Source organism: Xiphophorus hellerii, chromosome 20 (assembly GCF_003331165.1).
Source record: "Xiphophorus hellerii strain 12219 chromosome 20, Xiphophorus_hellerii-4.1, whole genome shotgun sequence".
Classification (NCBI taxonomy): Eukaryota; Metazoa; Chordata; class Actinopteri; order Cyprinodontiformes; family Poeciliidae; genus Xiphophorus; species Xiphophorus hellerii.
The window spans coordinates 34,650,669-34,671,837 of record NC_045691.1 but is presented as its reverse complement, the minus strand read 5'-3'; the positions used below and the strand labels follow the sequence as shown (position 1 = coordinate 34,671,837).

The 21,169-nt window shown below is 41.4% G+C and overlaps 1 long non-coding RNA gene across 1 annotated transcript; it reads right to left on the bottom strand.

Annotated features, from left to right (window-relative positions):
• Positions 1–2,007: 2,007 nt before the first annotated feature.
• Positions 2,008–20,353, bottom strand: LOC116710140 (uncharacterized). Its single transcript, XR_004337047.1, has 2 exons — positions 19,983–20,353; positions 2,008–2,141 (listed from the first exon to the last, which is right to left on the bottom strand). It is a non-coding gene; the product is annotated as an uncharacterized LOC116710140 (long non-coding RNA).
• Between the last annotated feature and the right edge of the window lie 816 nt (positions 20,354–21,169).

Genomic DNA, 21,169 nt, shown 5'->3' with positions numbered 1-21,169 from the left:
GTGCCCTCCACTTTCCTTAATCACTTTCTAATCACTTTATTCTGGACTGATTGGATTTTGTTCCTTCAGCTGACTTTGGGTAAGTACAGCAATAAATGTTTTCTTCTGTATTTTTATAACATTATCTCATAAGCAAGAGATGATGTTTTAAAAATGATCTCAAGCAAGAGATAGTGTTATAAAAATGCAGAAGAAAACATTTGTTGCTATACTTGTATTTGTTGCACAGCAACATCATTTTCAGATTTTTCTGGCCACTCATTTTCAGAAAATTGAAGGAAACTTGGACCCAACTGCCTCTTTGGTTAAGTAAGCAGGACTTGCCCCTCTGATGATAATATCAGCAATATTTGCTGATCCTGGAATCCACCACCAGTCTTGGACATTAGTGCTGCTCTGGATCTCACCAACTCGGTTTGCGAAGAAGGTCTGATATCCATAACTCTCTCGCTGTAAACGACTGTCAACGAGATGGAACCACTGCTCAACTTTCATTCAGCAATGTTTCTGGAAATAGGTCTTTAGCCAGGTTGCAAAAACTGCTCCGCATATCTCCACTTTCATGGGGCCACCGTTGCGGTTCAGAGAAGTCAGTTTGGCTTTGGACTCAACCAACCTCACAATGTCACCATTAGTGCAATTCCATCGTAGGTACAACACAGCCTGCTGGTAGCATATGGTGCTGTGCTTACTGCCATCAGAAAATGTGATGGCAATTGAACCTGCATGTGGGTCTGGTCGTGTCAGGTATCTGATGAATCTGAGTTGGCTCAGGTCAGCATATTCTTCTAGAATCTTCATGGCATCCTTTCAGAGTTCTTTGGACAGAGCAGCATCCCAGGTGTCTTTTGTGCAGTATATTAGCTTTGCTTCTTGAAAAGGCATTCGAACCAGAATGGCTCCTTCTGCTTTGCAGGAGTCACAAGACAAAGTGGATCATAGAGGGCAGAGACTTGACTTAACAGTTCTCTTCTGGTAAGAGGATTTGGGGTTTGTCCTTTTACTTCTTCTATCAGCAGGTCCTGACCAAGGCGCAATTTTTTCTTCCTCTTGGAAAAGTTCACTGCAAGCATGAGTGGTGTAACTCAGACCGAGGGCTTAGTTATCTTTTTCAGTGAGCTGGTTAGGCAAGATCATGGTATTTAACTCCATGTTAACTTCTCTTGACTCTTCCCTCCTGGAGTAAACCCAGGGCTTCATGAAAAATTCTCCAGCTTTAAGGATTTGCTCAATGTTGGATGTGAGGAGTTTCAGGTGGTCAAGGTTGTTGTGAGATGTGAAGATGTTGTCGACATAGACATCTTCCTCCAGCACACGTTTCTCCTTTTTGAATTGTGTGAATGGAGTTAGGATGGCAGTATCCTGCATGGCGACTTGGGATATAGAGCCAGCAGGTTTATCTACGATATTGACCCTTGTTATGTCAAAATCTTCTATTTCAGCATCCTTACTGTCATGCCACAGAAACCTATGCAAATGAACCTCTTTCTCCTCCAACCAAACAGAGTTGTAAATTTTTTGGATGTCACCAAGGGCAGCAAAGACGCCTGCTTGGAACCTCAGGAGGACAGCTTTGATCAGATTTAAGACATCAGGACCTTTAATCAACAAGTCATATGGAATGTGGATTAGTGCAATCAGATGACTTATATACCATACTGGCCCAATCCAGCTTTGTAGTACTTCTTTGGATAGTTTCACTGCAGCTTTGTCATCGACCATTCAATGGACTAGTGTAGCATAAGCCAATCTCCACTCTGGATCCGTTGCCAACTGTTTTTGAGGAATGTAGTGTCTACTGCTCTCCTATTGTTGGTAAACTATCGACTAGTAATATGTCCAAGGTATACCGCTATCTCTATGTGCACTAATGCACCATATTAATTAATTAATCAGAACTACCTGTTAAATATGTGTGTTTATATTGGTGCATTAAAACCCTGCATCAGAATATCCTTTGGTAGTTCAGTTAGTGTAATAAAGCTACAATAAATGAATTTCTAACGATTTCTAAGAATGAAAACAAGTTTTTATTTAAATTAAACAGACATCTGATCCCCACAAACTCTTTTTACACATTAATATGTGTCTGGCAGTCTTCATAGGCCACCAGGTCACTGGAACTGCACAGGTCACTGCATCTGAAATGACAGGGTAAAGTTTATTAATATGCTGCTTATTAATATATATATATATATATATATACAGTACAGACCAAAAGTTTGGACACACCTTCTAAATTCAATGAGTTTCCTTTATTATCATGACTATTGAAATTGTAGATTCACACTGAAGGCATCAAAACTATGAATAACACATGTGGAAATATGCACTAAACAAAAAAGTGTAAAACAACTGAAAATACCCCTTATATTCTAGTTTCTTCAAAGTAGCAACCTTTTGCTGTGATTACTGCTTTGCACACACTCTGCATTTTCTTGATGAGCTTCAAGAGGTAGTCACCTGAAATGGTTTTCACTTCATAGGTGTGCCCTGTCAGGTTAATAAGTGGGATTTATTGCCTTATAAATAGTCATGAAAATAAAGAAAACCCATTGAATTAGAAGGTGTGTCCAAACTTTTGGTCTGTACTGTATATATACACACACACACACACACACAGAAGGTGACTCTATATATACACAGCTTCAATCACCAGCTGCTCTTCCAAGCATTTGAATTGAAAAGTGCAAAAATTCTGCAATTTGGAAGAGAAAATAATCAACATTGGCTAAGCTAAATGAAAAGTAAATACTTTATAGTACAAACCACAGGGTGAATATAGCAATATAAATTATTGCTATATATTATTTTTCCATGACCTCATGTCACTATTGTACAGTTCAGTGAAGTGCTTCTTCTTTTCGTCCTTTTTACTCAGATAGAATTGGGGTGAGAGGACTCTCCTTCACTCTGCTCTGTTTTCCTGGAACTTGCTAGAGGAAACTTTGACATTGATTGAATTGATCTCTTTTTCTCCTTTCTTTTTCATCTCTGTGTCCATTACATTTGAAGTAAACCCATACCAATTTCTAATAAAGTTGGAGCATCATGGTGAAAGCCGTAATGCTCCGCTGGTGGGCCTCATCTTGACACAACAATTGTGAATGGCACACTGCTGGGTAGGACAGAAAAATAAATGAAGTTTGAATAAAATAAAAATTCTCTTTTCGCAAACGACCCTTACTGAGTTGGTTAGTATGCTCCCATTAATAAACAAAAACATTGGAAAACTGCTAAAATTATATGACATTCTAAAACATTTATTTTTTTTCTCCCCTCCAGGGAGGGCTCTAGTGTCCCTGATATGATATGATTTCCCCCTTTCCTGATAGGAAAGGGGGAAAGACATGCGGCAAATGTCGCCAGGTCCTGGAATCAAACCCGCGACAGGCCTCCAAGGCCTCCAAATGTGGGTCGCGCTATCCCCTACGCCACCACAGCACACCCTTTTCTAAAACATTTATAAAGCAAAAATGCAGAAAACTGTAAGGGACAACCACTTTCTCATTGATTAAGGAGCCCAAAAATGACAGGTTGTGATCAGCATCTCACAAAGAAGTTAGGTGTGATACCTGTTGCAGGATGGATTTATGGGCAACAGGTAGCTTTAATATCTATCTGTGTTCTTCCTGAGGAGAACAAGGTGCAAGTCTTTTCTTTTCTGACAGGATGTGGCTTTGGGGCAGTTAGGGATGGAGGGCATAGCTCCTGGGCTCCAGAGCCCTCAGCTGAATCTCAGTCCCTCCAGGCAGATTTTGCAGACAGCTGAGAGCACTTTACAGTAAGCAGGGAAAAAAACTGTTTGGCTTTCTTTTTTTCTGTCCCCTTTCTTTTATAAGTAATACATAGAGCACACAGCAGCAGCAGACCTGATGCCAGAGCAGGCCTAACAAAAACATGTTTCCCTAGTGTTTTGTTTTTCTCCTTAGCTAAGATCCTTGGAAATAATTAAAACAACACAAAATACGTCCATCAGTTCTATTAAAGCATGCATCTGGGCACAGGAACTGAGCCCAGATGCAATGAGTTCACACACCCTCCCCCCACCCTTTCTGTGTTTTGTATCCCTCCCACCCCCTTCAAAACAATGATTTTTCAAAACAGGAGCCGCCAGGAATAAAATTAATGGGAAACTTGTAGAGTCCATGCCGGAAGTGAGCTTTTAAATAAACACATTGTTTCCAAACTAATGCACACCCTATTGTTTACAGATGGGGGAACTGGGCTGGGTGCAGACCGGTCCACCCCAGCGCCGCCTCATGCAAAGGCCACTTAATTTCTAAACACAGCAGGAAAAAGATAAAACTGTCGAACAGGAGTCTGTTTTGAAGTTATTTTAGGGGCAGCGTCTGAATCTGTTTCTGTGGTTATTCTATGTTCATTTACATTTTGCCATGAATTGATTTCATTTATATCAGACAAATTCAGATGAACTCTGTAGAAAACCTTTCTAAACCTTCCAGCTCCTGCCAAAGGGTGGCAGGAGCTGGAAGTACCTCATCAGTGTGTAACACACACTGGAAGACATTTTATTGTTTCAATGACAATAGATCCCCCTTGCAGCATGACATCACATATGTGTGAGTCAGCGTCTCAAACTGAGGTGAAAAAAGTAGAAAAGGTTCCAACTCATGGATCTGCAATCTGTGACTCCGGAGCCACAAGTGGTTCATTTGATTCGTCAAATCAAATGAAATTGGTGTCAAAATGTATAATCTGGTAGTTTCTGTCACTCTTTAATCAAGTTTAATAGATTAAAACGCCCTAGCCAAATAAATAATCGATCTTTATCACATTGACCATCTGTTTTTATTACGTCAAACACTCAGTGGCCATTTTATTAGGTATAGCTTACTAGTACCGGGTTGGACCCCTTTTGCCTTCAGAATTGCCTTAATCCTTTGCATAGATTCAACAAGGTACTGGAAACATTCCTCAGAGTCTGGTCATATTGTCATGACAGCATCACACAGTTGCTCCAGATTTGTCGGATGCACATCCATGATTCGAATCTCTCATTCCCCCACACCCCAAAGGGGCTCTATTGGATTGAGTTCTGTTAACTGTGGAGGCCATTGAGTTCAGTGAGCTCATCGTTGTGTTCAAGAAACCAGTCTGAGATGATTCACATGATTTATGACATGGGGCGTTATCCTGCTGGAAGTAGCCATCAGAAGATGGGTACACTGTGGTCATAAAGGGATGGACATGGTCAGCAACAATACTGAGGTGGCATTGACACGATGCTCAATTAGTACTAATGGACCCAAAGTTTGCCAGGAAAATATCCCCCACACCATTTTACCACCACCAGCCTGAACCGTGGATACAAGGCAGGATGGATCCATGCTTTCATGTTACTGATGCCAAATTCTGACCCTACCATCCAAATGTTGCAGCAGAAATTGAGACTCATCAGAACAGGCAACTTTTTTCCAATCTTCTATTGTCCATTTTTGGTGAGCCTGTGCAAACTGCAGCCTCAGTTTCCTGTTCTTAGCTGACAGGAGTGGCACCTGGCAGTGATGTGCGGTCAGGAGAGGCAGGTGAGGCAGAGGCACTTGTCATCATGGAAAAATAATATATAATGATAATTTATATTGCTATATTCAGCCTGGTGGTTTGTATTATAAAGTATGTAATTTTTCATTTAGCGTAACCAATTTTGGTTGTTTTTTTTTTCAAAATCGCAGAATTTTTACAATTTCCCATTCAAAAGATCGGAAGCGCAGCTGGTGAGGCAGCAGTAAGCTGAGTCTCACCTGAGATTGCTCAACCTCTCACTAACTTTGGTGACTGCCATTCGATGAGAGCATGTTCCTCCTGTCTGTACGTCGCCAGTAAAATGGTAAAAAATATTTAATATATTAACTGATTTTCCGTATGTATATAATGTACAGTGTTTTTTGTCACCAACTGTGTGTGCAACGTGTTTCATGTGCAGAAGAGTGATCATAAACGGCAGAGAACAGATTCGAGGTGAGGCAGGCAGTTTTCTTGCCTCATGGCAGGGGGCGCTCATGATCCCAGACATTGGTCTTGTGACTGTTGGAAACCAGGGTTTGGCTCTTTGTGGGGATTTTCTGTTGTCTGCTGCTTCCCTCTTCATGCACTTGATGGTGCCTAGAGGCTGAACTACCTGGAGGGCGTGCCTACTGACTGGTGTCAGCACACCTGTGATTAATTACCTCATCATCTAGGAGTATATGAGGGACAGACTGCCAGCACTTCGACGCCTGAGTGCAAGGGCATAAATCCCATCTCATTTTTTGGGGGGACCATAAACAGGAAAATTTCTTAAGAGCAATTTTGGGGGGGTCGGCGAAGTTACAGTGAAATGTAATGTAAGATATGGTTTAAAAAGTTTTTAAACCACATATAAGCTGCAGGACCAAAAATGACTAGTAATGCACATCAAACATGTTTTTCTCAGTAAACAAACTATTGAGAAATAAAAGTAAAATTCAAATGTTGCTTCTATGCAAGTTTTGTTCAGTCTGACTGATCTAATCTCTGCTACACCTTTACAAAAAATTAAGGTTCTAAATAAAAAAGCTTTAATGAGTAACTGCTCTTAATTAAATTCCACTTTAATATTGATTTATTGAAACCCGCTGTTTTCAAGCAGAGTGCCGTATACAAAAAAAGGCAGGCTTTGTCAGGTTAGCTAATAGCAGCAGTAGCTATTATCTACAACAGCGATTAATAATTGCCAAATTAACAGTAGGCCTAAAAAAGTGGTTTTGAGTTGTACGTACTTCAATGGTTGTTCCCTTTGCTGTTGATCATAGCGCTAAATTAATAATACATACATTTCCAAGAGCCAACAGCTTGATTGCAGAGCAATAATGTGATTTTCCTTCAAGAAATGAGTCCTTGGGGAACAGGCTACAGCAGTGGTACAGATTTCATAAAATGCTGAGGACTAGAGCTGCTGAAATTAAGGGATTATTTGACACTGAACCAGCTGCTCTGGAGACCCCTCCCCCAAAGATGGCCATTGACCAACAGACTGAAATGGTGGAGAAAAATCACAAAAGGAGGAGGTGCCATTCTAGACTCCGAACAATTACGTGGCGCTGGCTCCACCCCTATACTTTAGTTGAGCAACCTTCAAACAGTATTGAAATGGTAGTATACATAGAAACAAACTTACGTTGGTTTCAGTAATAGTTATTTTATCAATTTTATTGCGACTTTTATGATTATTACTATATCAATCATTCAGCTTCATGTTATAACTGCATGGAGGCTGTTTGTTGCGACTTGATATAAAGTGATTCTTCATAAACCTAACCTGGTTTTAATTAAGCTCAGTATGCCAAAGAGACTTTGATATTGTGAGGCTGTTGTTATAACTCGTTCATCATTGTTTTTATCTTCAACATATTTTTGCAGTCTAAGCAAATGAAGTTGAAAGAGGAAGCCAGGGATCAGGAATTAGAAAACCTAAAGACTTTCCTGTCTCAGTAAAGGCTCTGGCTCCACCAGATCACCAACCAGTTCTAAGGATGAACCTCCACATCATCTTCATGGTGGAAGGATGTTTTTTTGTTTTTGTTTTTTTTTACCAAGCAGCGGGCCAGTTTTAACAGCAAAAACTGGTGTGTTTCCAACACAAAGTGCTTAATAAACATGATTTAATTTGAAAATAATTGGACAGAATTTATTCCCCTTGTTAATCTACCATTTCTCTTTCATATATTTTATTCTTTGTTAGCTTTGAGGGCCCTGTGATGGACTGGTGACCTGTCCAGGGTGAACCCCGCCTCTCATCTGATGACTGCTGGAGATGGGCACTGCCAGTCCCCTCACCACCCTGCAGGGATCAGCGTGTTTAGATCATGGATGGAAAGATTTTAAGGTAGTTTGTCTCTCTTAAGTCCACACTTTAAACAGTTTCATAACTGATTCTATGATATTAGTGACTATTTTTTCTACTTCTAACATAAACAGGCAAAGAAGACACTCAGAAATGTTTTTCACTCCAGGCATCTGGTCCCAATCATCATCAGTTCTGAAGTATGCTAAAATTTAACATACTTAGTATATTTATTTTTCACTAGGGTACATTTTAGAAGATCCCTATTCTAGTGCCTTATTGCTCACCATTTCAGTCTTATTTGGAGGGACTTATTTGGAGCTGATCTTTCTGAGAACAAATTGCCTTAATACTGCTCCAGCACAGGCTTTTCCAAGCAGGCCAAAGGTTGTAACTCCTACCATGTAGCCTACCATGGTAGACTACTTCCTGGAGGACATGGGATGGGAGTCAAAGCTGAGGAGCTCCTTAAACTGCTCTTGCCACCCACCAGCCATCCTCTGAACCACTGCCTGGAATAGTTCCTACTGATTGCTTTTCCAGAGTATAAATATTTTTTGCCAATGCAGCCACAGAAGCCATAGCCCTCCTGTTCGCTCTTTCTAGAACTCCCAAAGCAAACCATAACCTTAAACTTAGCAGTGACAATAGCTATCTTTTTAGTTATATGAGCTAATTTTCATCTGTAGTTCCTGCAGGTTGATGTTATGAAACACAACTAAAGCAAAAGATTTATACAGCTTACAATAACTTGTAAGGAATTTAGTTGTTTTTGCAAACTTCCTCCCCATCATTATCACCAGATTGTGGTTCATTGTTGCCATTTATCAGAAGAGATAGTGCTAACATTCACCCATGCTCCACACCTCCACCCCACTCCATGGACATAAGACAAATCAGTCACACTTCGAAAGCCCCCCCCACATATGAGAATATGATTGCAAAAACAGACATGGCCGAATGCTGCTTGTTTCCTTCTAATTAAAGTGCTGCGCAGCCTCATCCATTCACACAAGAGCTGCAGTGAAATAGTCAAAGCTGGCAAACTCCCAAACTTTTCAGTGTGCAAATTAGCAGTCCTGCGGTGTTTGTTATTCATGGTTTGATGTAACAATTTGTTTATTAAGATGGGCTGCAGGCGGTACTGTGCAGCAAACCTGCTTGTAATTAGATTCCAATTATTTGTCTGTTTCTGATATTGTAAACTGGCACTTACCACATCAGTTAAATTGACACAGTGCACTGCTTGGTTTACTCTGTAATTAAAACGTGTTCTGTTAATTAGATGATGACCACTTTATTCCAGGGCTCTTGTGTTTGGGCTCCTCGGTGGCGTGCTGTTTGGATCATGAGCTGCCAGACGTTTCCCTAATCAGCCCTTGTTTTGTTTCAATTACCACCTGCTGTTCAAAGGCATGCCTCGCTGGCCTCTGCCTCCACATACACATACACACCCACACACACACACCCACACACACACACGCCCCTACACACCCCTGCACGCAGACATACACACCCCTACACAACAATATGGCGAGGCCTTCCAGCTGCAACACAATCTCATCTGGGCCTGCTTTCTTCTTTCAGTACCGCTCAGTTTCAAAGAGGAGAAGCAATTAAAAAGGTAACTAAAAGAAGATGAAAGCATAATGGTGCTTATCACATCAGTTAGCAAGGCCAGTGGTAATGATGCTCATTGAGTAAATAGCTTAGATATCTCCTTTGCTTGGAAAAAAAGAGGGTGAAGGTTGGGGAAGATGTTGGATCAATGAGAGGATTACTAAGTTGAGTTGACTTCTAATACAATGGAAGTGCTGGGATGAACTTAAAGGTGAACTTTGTGTTACAACACAAAGGACCAACAGTCTTGGAGGCTCTGTTTCTAAATCAGCAAACTCTGATGCGTTGGTCATCTCTCCTCTCTTTTTAGTTCCTCCTTTCCTTAACCTATCACCTACCATCTACCTCCAATACAACATCAGTGATCTTTAATTGCAGTTACACATTTTACACTATTTCAAGATCAATGTCAAAATCACATCTATAACCTCTTTAACTTCTCTGATTTAGCATTCATTTATAATATTATAATCATAACTTATTACTCTTATTATAATCATAATATGAGTTATTACATTAACTCTCATTACCATCACCAAGAGTCATTCAATATTCTAATTCTTGACCAAGGGAGTAAAGTGGGGCTTTAAATTTTCAATTGAAAAGACAAAAGTAATGTTTTTCACAAATAAAAAAATAGGGGTTGAAAAAAAAGTTGTGTTTATATGGGAAAGAGTTAGAAAGGGTTGATTGGTTTCGTTTTTTGGGAATAGTTTTTGATAAGAAACTAACTTGGGGACATCATATAGAACATATTATGGAGAAGAATAAAAAGGTTCTAAACATTATGAGGTGTTTAGCTGGGTTGACATGGGGTGCAAATTTCGATTCCCTTAAAAATATATATGTGTCTCTAATTAGATCAAGAATAGATTATGGGAGTGTGGTGTATGGATCAGCAGCTAAAACTAGGTTAAAAAAGTTAGATGTTATTCAAGCCAGAGCAATGAGAATATGTTTAGGGGCAGTTAAATCAACACCAATATGTGCATTACAAGTAGAGTCAGGAGAAATGCCATTAAGCATTAGAAGACAGCAGCTAATGGTCAATTATTGGATAAGTTTAAAAGGACATAATGCAGATCACCCAGTTAAGAAAGTATTAGGAGAGTGTTGGGAAAGAGGAAAGAAACAAATTGATAGCTTTGGGTGGGTTGGGGATGATAGAGCGAAAATTTTTAATGTATATTATAAGGAATTTAGTCCAACTGTATTGTGGCCTTTGAGACCGACATGGACTTGGAAATATATTAATGTAGACAGAACACTAACAAATATTAGGAAAAGGAACACATTAGATACTTGCCAAGAATTTTATAATCAAATGCAGAATAAATATAATGAATATTTGCAAATTTATACGGATGGGTTGAAAGACCCTAAAAGTGAAGCAACCAGTATAGCCGTAGTGATTCCTGAATTAAAGATTAGTATTTCAAAAAGAACATCTGATTATTTGAGTGTATTCGCGGTAGAACTAGGTGCTATTTTAGTAGCTTTAGAATGGGTGGAGGAAACTGATAGGAATAAAATAATAGTTTGTAGTGACTCTCTATCTGCGTTGATGAGTATCGGAAAGGGACGTACAAAAAATCATCAAAATATTTTATATGAGATTATGGCGGTTCATCATAGGATATGTGAACAAAATAAAAATGTTGTATTATTCTGGACTCCTGCTCATGTAGGTATTATGGGGAATGAAAGAGGGGACAGGCTGGCTAAGGAGACAATTAAAAAAGATGATATTGATATGCAAATAAAGTTATCTAAATCTGAAGGCAAAAGTATAATTTGGAAAGAAAGCAAGAAGATATGGGAAGCTAGGTGGGTAAATGAAATAAATGGAAGACATTTATTTAGAATACAAAATACAGTTGATGTAGAAAGGATCAGAGGATTAAACAGGAGGGAAGAGATAATTATAAATAGAATAAGAACTGGGCATAGTTTCCTAAACGGAACTCTTTTTAAGATGGGGAAACACCTTACTGGTTTATGTAGATGATGTGATGAAGTAGAAACAGTGGAACATGTTTTGATTAAATGTAGGAAATACGCAAGTCAAAGAAGATTATTAAAAACAGAACTAGGTGTTAGTAGGGAATTGAAATTTGAGAAGGTGATCGATCAGCTGAATAGTATTGAGGGGAAAAATAAGATTTTTCGTTTTTTAAAAAACACTGGGATTTTTAAGAGAATTTGAGGTGTAGGTGGTAGGAGTCAATAGAGGGCAGTAGTGCAACGTAAATGGATGCAAGCTGCCGTTAAAATCTGAAGAAGAAGAAGAATTCTTGACCAAGATGGCGGCGCGTGAACAACGCGAGGCTCAGCGTCTCTCCAGAATCTGCTCTTTAGTGGGTTTTTTTATCTATTCATGACTGGACTTTTTTTTCGGAATTGCACAGCGTTGCTGCACTACAGCAGACACGAACTTCTGGACCTTTGGAGCTACAATTTTGACTCTATGATCGCCGATCTCCGACTCATCCCAGAGATCTCCAGAACACCAGAGGCTGCTCAATTCTCCTAGCCGGGTGGAAGGGTACGCAGGCCGCGACGAGAACGTAAACAAAAGCGGGGTAAGCGTGGAGGGGTGCGAGCTAGGCTAAAGCTAACACCACATCGGCTCCCTTTACCCAGCATTTTCCTCGCCAATGTCCGTTCTCTGGCTAATAAAATGGACGAGTTACGACTATCCATCACGAGTGACAGACGGATTATGGACTCAAATGTCATGTTTTTCACCGAAACATGGCTAAACAACAGCTGTCCGGACAATGCTATCCAGCTAAGTGGACGCCACACACACCGAGCCGACAGGACAGCAGATGACTCCCGCAAGACCAGAGGCGGAGGTTTGTGCATTTATATTAACAAAGCTTGGCGCACAGACTCTGCTACTACAGAGAGTCACTGCTCACAGAATGTGGAGTTTTTAATGGTCAAATGCAGACCTTATTACCTCCCAAGGGAATTCACCTCCATTATCCTCACTGCCGTCCCCCACCCCGATGCTAATGCCAAGCTAGCCATGAAAGAACTCTATGCGGCTATTAGCAAACACCAAACCAAATACCCCGAGGCTGCTTTTATTGTTGCAGGTGATTTCAATCACTCCAACTTGAAGACAGTTCTTCCCAGATTCCACCAACATGTCTCCTGCCACACCAGAGGAGACAAGACCCTGGACCATGTCTACTCCAATCTGGCTGGAGCCTACAATGTGACACCCCTCCCCAACATCGGACAATCAGACCATCTCTCCCTGTTCCTCACACCTCGGTACTTACCACTCATCCAACGTGTGAAACCTACCGTGAGGACAGTAAAGGTGTGGCCAGAGGGCTCAGACGCTGTGCTCCAGGACCGGTTCAGGAATACAGATTGGACTATTTTCCACCATACAGACTTGAATCAGTACGCCTCATCTGTACTGAACCATATTTCCACCACCATAGAACGTGTCACCACCTGCAAACGCATTACCATGTACCCCAACCAGAAACCCTGGATGAACCGAGACGTTCGTCTCCTGCTGAAGGCCCGCAACATCGCCTTCAGGTCAGGGGATGCACAGACTTACAGTGCAGCCAGGGCTGAGCTGAAGAAGGGAATCAAGAAGGCCAAACACCACTACAAAAGGAAGGTGGAGGATCATTTTTCTAACGCCAACCCCCGACGTATGTGGCAAGGCCTTCAGATTCTAACAGACTACAAGAACCCCAATACCACCCCCGCTTCTACTGATGTCTCCTTCCTCAACGAACTTAACAACTTCTATGCTCGTTTTGAGAGAGGGAATACCACAGCTGCAACCAAAGCAGCTACCACCCCAGGCCAACAGCCGCTGACTTTCCTCCCCACTGATGTAGGAGCGGCTCTGAGCAGGATTAAATCCCACAAGGCTGCGGGTCCTGATGGCATACCTGGACGTGTCCTCAGAACGTGCTCTGGGGAGCTGGCAGGAGTGCTGACGGACATCTTCAACCTGTCCCTGGCCCGCGCTGTGGTACCAACCTGCTTCAAGTCTACCTCCATCGTCCCAATCCCCAAGAATCCCAACCCAACCAGACTCAATGACTACCGCCCGGTAGCCCTTACCCCTATCATTACCAAGTGCTTGGAGCGGCTGGTCCTAGCACACCTCAGATCCTGTCTCCCCCCCCACACTAGACCCCCCCACCAATTTGCATACAGGCAGAACAGGAGTACAGAGGATGCAGTCTCTATAGCGCTGGACTCTGTCCTTTCTCACCTGGACAGTAAGAACACTTACGCCAGACTGCTTTTCTTAGATTTTAGTTCAGCATTCAACACTGTCATCCCATCACAACTCATTACCAAACTCACAGACCTCGACATCAGTCCACTCATGTGTAACTGGTTGCTCGACTTCCTGACCAGTTGACCTCAACATCTCTGGCTGGACAACCACTTCTCATCCACCATCATCATAAACACCGGAGTGCCACAAGGCTGTGTGATGAGTCCCTTCCTCTACTCCCTCTTCACCTACGACTGCAGACCTGTCCATGGCTCTAACGCCATCATCAAGTTCGCAGACGACACCACGGTGATCGGCCTCATCAGAGATAATGACGAGGCCGCTTACAGGGAGGAGGTAGACCGTCTGGCTGAGTGGTGCGACAAAAACAACCTGCAGCTGAACACCGAGAAGACCAAGGAGCTTATCGTGGACTTCAGGAGGAACGCTGACCCACATCCACCCATCCACATTAAGGGGACAGTGGTGGAGTGTGTGGACACCTTTAAGTTCCTGGGAGTCCACATCTCCGAGGACCTGACTTGGACGACCAGCTGCTCCAAACTCATTAAGAAGGCGCATCAGCGCCTCTTCTTCATGAGGACCCTGAGGAAGAACCACCTGTCCTCAGAGATCCTCACGAACTTCTACCGCTGCACCATTGAGAGCATCCTCACCAACTGTATTACAGCTTGGTACGGGAACTGCTCTGTCTCCGACCGGCAGGCGCTGCAGAGGGTGGTGAAAACTGCCCTGTATATCGCCGGGGCACAGCTCCCTGCCATCAAGGACATCTACAGGAAGCGGTGTTTGAAAAGGGCCGGGAAAATCACAAAGGACCCCACTCACCCAGCACACACACTCTTTTCCCTCCTGCCCTCTGGGAGGCGTTACAGAAGCCTTCGGACCAGAACCACCAGGCACCGGAACAGCTTCTTTCCCACAGCTGTCAGGCTTTTGAACGCCTCCTGACATAAAACATAAACTATAAGGACTGTACTCCCCTATCCTCTCATACAACAATAACACATGGACTATCCTCACTCACACACACATCACAGACTGTTTTCTTCACACACATACAACCTGTAAATTTTATCTGCCATTATTTATCTATAATCCATTCCCTAACATTCTTGTATATTCTGTATAATCTGTATAATCTGTGCATATAGCTCCCATATTTATATTTATACACAATATCTATATCTCTTGCTATAGCCCCTTATAGTCCATACATACATAGTCTTGTACATCTGTAAATAAATATTTATATCTCGTAGAGCACTTCTGGATAGATGCAAACTACATCTCGTTGCTTGTACTTGTGACAGTGCAATGACAATAAAGTTGAATTCTATTCTATTGTATTCTAATTATTTGATATCAAAGTTAGTTATTTGTTTTACTTATAAGTATCCCCACAAGTGTGTTTTACTCTTATGAGTAAAACAATATTAATACAAGTATTTTACTTGCAGCTGTCCAGCTGTCATAGGCCTATATGAATTAGTTCATAAATTTGTTTTTCATCAGACTGATTTTAATATCAACCAAGAACAACTGGAGTTGATTAACAACACAGCAGTAGTGGGACGCATCATGAACAGTGATGAGAAGGTGGAACACTTGGTGCAGTGGTGCAGAGACAATAATCTCTGCATCAATGTGAAGACCAAGGTGATGGATTTCAGAAGGGACAAGGATCCGTCTTCATCCCCTATACATCAAAGGAGCAGCTGGGAAGGTGGTCTCCAGCTACAGGTACTTCTGGATGGACTATGACTGTGTGCATATCTCCAGTCACCTGCTCCGGAAAGCGCCCACCAGCTCTCTACAGAGAGCTGAGTTTCCTCATAGACTGAGGTCTGTTGGTCAGGAAATCCAGAATCCAGTTTCCCAGTGTGGGACTCAAGAGAGGAGAGCTACTGCACCAGGGTCTGTGGGATGAAGCCTTGGAGAACTGCATTGAAGGCTATCTGTCCAGCACCCTGACATCCACAGACAAATCCAGAAATGTGAGGAACTTCAAACACCGAGTAAAAATAACACGAGATGAAAACTTTTAAAGTTGTCTACATTACAGACTGTTATAAAGGACATTATCAGTGTCCTTTATAACTTTTAGATGTGTCTGTTCTAGAACACCTGATACAAATACTAGCCTTACCTCATCCATTCCATCCAGTACTCCAGAAGCAATGGATGGATCAGCCATTTATTCAGGCCAGGTGTGTGGCAGAAAGGAGACACCAAAAACATGCAGAACAGGCCAACTTGAGGATCAGGATTGAGTGGTTTAAAATGGTGTTTCCCAACCCTGGGCCTCAAGGCACACTACTCTTCATGTTTTAGATGTTTCATTGCTTCAGCCCAGCTGATTTCAATTGATGACTAATCAGTCCAACAGGCATTTGCTGAACTGCAATCATCTGAATCATGTAGATCACAGGTGTCAAACTCCAGTCCTCAAGGGCCGGTGTCCTGCAGTTTTTAGATGTGCCACAGGTACAAAACATTGGAATCAAATGGCTTAATGACCTCCTCCTTGTGTAGATCAGTTCTCCAGAGTCTTAATGACCTAATTATTCTATTCAGGTGTGGTGCAGCAGAGGCACATCTAAAAATTGCAGGACTCCGGCCCTTGAGGACTGGAGTTTGACACCCCTGATGTAGATAGTAAAGTTTGCAGATGGCACAGCAGTGGGACACATCATGAACAGTGATGAGTTCAAATGCAGAGAGGAGGTGGAACACCTGGTGCAGTGGTGCAGAGAAAATAACCTCTGTATCAATGTGAAAAGACCAAAGATTCAGATGGGAGAAGGGACAAGGTTCTCTTCAGTCCTGTACACTGGAGGAGCAGCTGTGGAGGTGGTCTCCAGCTACAGGTACCGTGCATATCTCCAGTGCCAACAACTCCCATCTGGTCAGGAAGGCCCACCAACATCTCTACTTTCTCAGGAAGCTCTGAAGAGCTGGACTTCGGGGCTCAGTCCTGAGGAGCTTCTATCACTTTGTGGTGGAGGGTGTGTGATAGTGCATCCCACTATCACCAGATAGAGATAAATCTGTCCTCTCAGCAGATGCACTGCTGCTGAGAGGACTGTGGGGAGCAGTCTTCCCTCCACCATGGATCTCTACAAATCATGATGCAGGAGGACAGCGCTCCTCATCATGAAGGACTCCGTTCATCCTGCACACAGACGGTTCCAGCCGCTTCCCTCAGGCAGGAGGCTGAGGAGCGCTCAGTTTCTTCCCTTCAGTCATCAGACTGTTTAACTCAAACTGCACTTATTTCAGCTACATCTTACTGTTTTAAATTTATTTATTCAATTTATTTAGTCATGTATATATTATAGACCATTATCTGGGATCTGAATTTGAATTTTGTACCACAAGCAAACAATTGCGAAAAGGTATGACAATAAAAATCTTTCAGTTGTAAAGGAAGAAACATGTAAAACATGCAAGCCAGGTCCTCTTTAAAATGAAACCTGGATCTCTATGGGGTTTTACCTGGTTAGATAAAGGAAATAACTAAACAAAAAATTCCAAATGAAGACATGCATAAGTGAACATATGCATTATTCAATAAATCAAACAGTTTGAAATAACAGGTTTGCTATTAAAAAAAAAACAAATTTCATGTTTGTTCATTTCTACCTTGTGCTGCTTACTGTTTAGCTATCTTGTTGGAGAATCATCAGTGTAATATAATTTTCCCTTTGATATCAATAAAGTACTTTAAATTTGAATTTTAAAAAAATAAATAAAATGGGTCCAAAACGTTCAATCATTAGAGCTAATGACTGAAAGTTTTGTATTCTATTTTGCTAACCTTGTTCAGTGAGTATTATGTTTAAACAGTTTTAAGCCCCAAACGATCCGTTTTAGTGACTCTGGCATATGTGAAAACATGGGAGATTTGATTAAATTAAAACTACACCGTTTAAAAGGAACACAGCTGCATTAGAAGCTGATCAGATTAATCATAATAAAACATTTAGTTCCTTCAAACCAATAATATATAGGTTGTTCTTGCATGTCAATGCTATAAGAACATAAGTCAGATTTTTTTAAATTAATGTGTCATCAGTGCATTCGGTCCATGTGTTCTGATGTGTTTTTCCATGTGTTTTTAAGGGGATTTCTGACCATTCTTCCAGAAGCACATTTGTGAGTTAGACAAGAAGGCCTGGGCAATAGTCTCCCCTCTAATTCATCCTAAATGTGTTCTATCGGGTTGAGGTCAGGACTCTGTGCAGGCAGCCAAGTTCACCCACATCAGACTCTTCCCTCCATGTCTTTAAGGACATGTTGGCGAAGAAAGAGCCAGCTCCAAACTGTCCCCAAAAAATTGGGAGCATGGAATTGTCAGAGTTCATTTCTCTAGAACTAACGGGACAAGCCCAGCTCCTGAAAAACAATTCCACATCATCATACCCCCTCCTTCAAACGATACACTTGGCACAATGCAGTCACAGAAGTACCGTTCTCCTGGCAACCGCCAAACCCAGACGCTTCCATCAGATTGCTAGATGGATGCGCCTCAACTTCTACTGCATCCGACGCTTTGCATCACTTGTATGGCTTGGATGTAATTGCTCCACCATGGAAACCAATTTCTGCACACTGTTCTTGATCTAATCTAAAGCCCGCATGAAGTTTGGAGGTCTGTAGTTACTGACTCTGCAGAAAGTTGGTGACGTCTTAACACTATGTGCTTCAGCATCTGCTGAGCCCGCTCTGTCAGTTTACATGACCTACCACTTCATGGCTGAGTTACTGTTGTTTCCATCCATCCATCCATCCATCCATCCATCCATCCAGCCATCCATCCATCCATCCATCCATCCATCCATCCATTCATTTTCTTACACTCTTCTCTCGTTGGGGTCAGGAGTGTCTATCTCCAGCTGTCAACGGGTGAGAGGTGGGGTACACCCTGGAAAGGTCGCCAGTTCATCGCACACACACACACACACCTAAGGAGAATCTAGGTGTGAGTGTGTTAACAATTAACAGTCATGTTTTTGGACTGTGGGAGGAAGCCTGAGAGGACCCACACATGCACATGCAAACTCCATGCAGAAAGAACCTGAAATGGGAATCAAACCCAAGACCTTCTTGCTGCAAGGCAATAGTGCTACTGTGCATCACCCCCCAAAATACTTCCATTTTATTATAATACAGATGACAGTTGACTGTAGAATATGAAACCCGTAGAATAATACAAGATTAACAGTCCCGCCACGACAAATTTAAGATGTGGGATTAATGTATTTAAGACATTTTAAGACCTTAATTTTATTTAAGTGTGCATGGACACCCTGCTTACAGACAAGTTAAGGAGTTTGATTAAGTTTTAGCTTAAATGCAAAGCCCCATGCTTTGCTATCAGATAGTTTCCAAGTGATCAGTGAAAACTGTTTGCAGAAGAACAAAGATGCTCTGACTTCTGTTTCTAGGTAAGCTGCTAATAACAGAAAAGGAAAGGAATGCGTACATGAATTACTCCTATCATATGAGGGGCCGTTTAGGACAAAAACTATGTTTTGTCTCTCACACACTACTAACGACTCATACACACAAAAAAATATTAAAATTGCACATACTATTAAAATGTCACACGTGCATAAAATTTTTCTCACACACACGCAAAATACTAAGATTGCACACATACACTAATAAAATACACACCTAAATTATTTTAGTTTAATTACACTCTTTTTTTATTGTTAAACTTTTCTTAATAGATGTTAGCGATACTATGTAGGATTGAAGCTGTGTAACAGCCGTGTAATATTAGTGTATATTAATCATATCCTATGTTAGAATAATTATGTTTTGTTATCATTCTTACATAAGTAGTTACCAGTTTGCTTTTCATTCATAGGTTTAGTATTCACACCCCAGAGAGGAGGAATTTGTTAAACCATGTGAAAGACAAAACTTGCTTTTTCCCTAAACCTTGAAGGTGCAGCTGTTTCTTATCTTGGGATACTCCTTAAACTGCTTGTGTGTAGAATGTAGTTCTTCCTTGTTTAGAATAGGCCCCCCTTGATTTATTACCTCCACATTCCACTCTTGACTCCTTTCTTTCTTTCTCCTGCTTAATAAAAGACAGGCTCTGCTGCAGGGAATCAGAACGCATGGTAAACACCTTGGAGAAGTGGTTTGCTATATTTTCTCCTTCTGCAGAAGCTTGGTTGAAAACTCATAAATGTTGTCTATGGTTCTTTCTTTGTATTTAGGTAAACAAAATACCTATCATTTTGGTGCCGTGACCCGATCTCAACATATCCGTTTGTTGACAGGCGAAGAACGACGCGCTGAACAGTGCACGGCCAGACTTGGAAGCAAAGTCCCGGGAAGTAACTTCTTCGCTGGGCCAGCGCCTAGGTCCGACTTCGTTTGTCAGCAGCGGATTGAAGAGATTCGACTGGACAAGATGAACCGACAGAAACGTGAGTTGATAAGCGCTTTTAACTTAGGGTTGAAGTCCCAACAATATAAAATAAATAAAAGGAGGGTTGGAGTCCCATCCGTAATTGGGTTCAAGTCCCAATTTGATTGAAAATAACATCAAATAAGAGACAGGAGCGGGTTTGAGTCCCCTCCTTTTTGGAGCCGGCACGATGTTTTGTGTGTGTGTGCGGGTGTGGGTTGGTGTGTGTGTGAATGATGTAAGCAGAGAATTAAGATTCTCTGATAAACTTTCTGTCATTGGAATTAGAATCCAAAGTGAAGAACCAGGTCAAAATTAGTTTAACCTAGAAGACTTCTTCTTCAAAGTACACTAAGCGCTCACTTGGAGTACTTTCTTTGAAGAAAAAGCACAAAATGTTTATATTAAGCTAAATCGCAGAGTACTAAAATTATGGGAATATAGTGGATGGTTTTTTAGCATTTCTACACCTTCAAAGAAAGAAAGTCAGTGGAGAGACGTCTCACTGAGATAAATATATATGTGTGTATGTGTATAAATATACTGTATATATGTATATAGGAACGACTATTTTGCATGCTCAAAGTGGAATCATGACTTTCCTAAAAAGGGAAGTTTAAGTGTAAATGAATTTTAACAGGTGCAAAAACAACTTGATGAGAAGTGAAATGAGACTGTGATGGACCGAGCAGTTAAGGAACAGCCAGGCACCCGTTTAAAGTCAAAATAGTTGTTTTTTATTTAACCCAAAACAAAACTTGGGTAAATAATAGAAAAAATGACAAAATTTGGGCCCATAAAAGAGGTCAAAGTAACAGACATCCACTCAGACTAACTCAAAAAACAGACCTCCCAAACAGAGACAAAAGGGGACTTAAATACTGGCTGATCAGGCCACATACAAAACACAAAGGGGAAAATACACAGAAACCTAACTGAAACTAACATAGCAAATCCCATTCCCCCCCTCTGGATGATGAGTAATGGTGTGAACCAATTTGCAGTC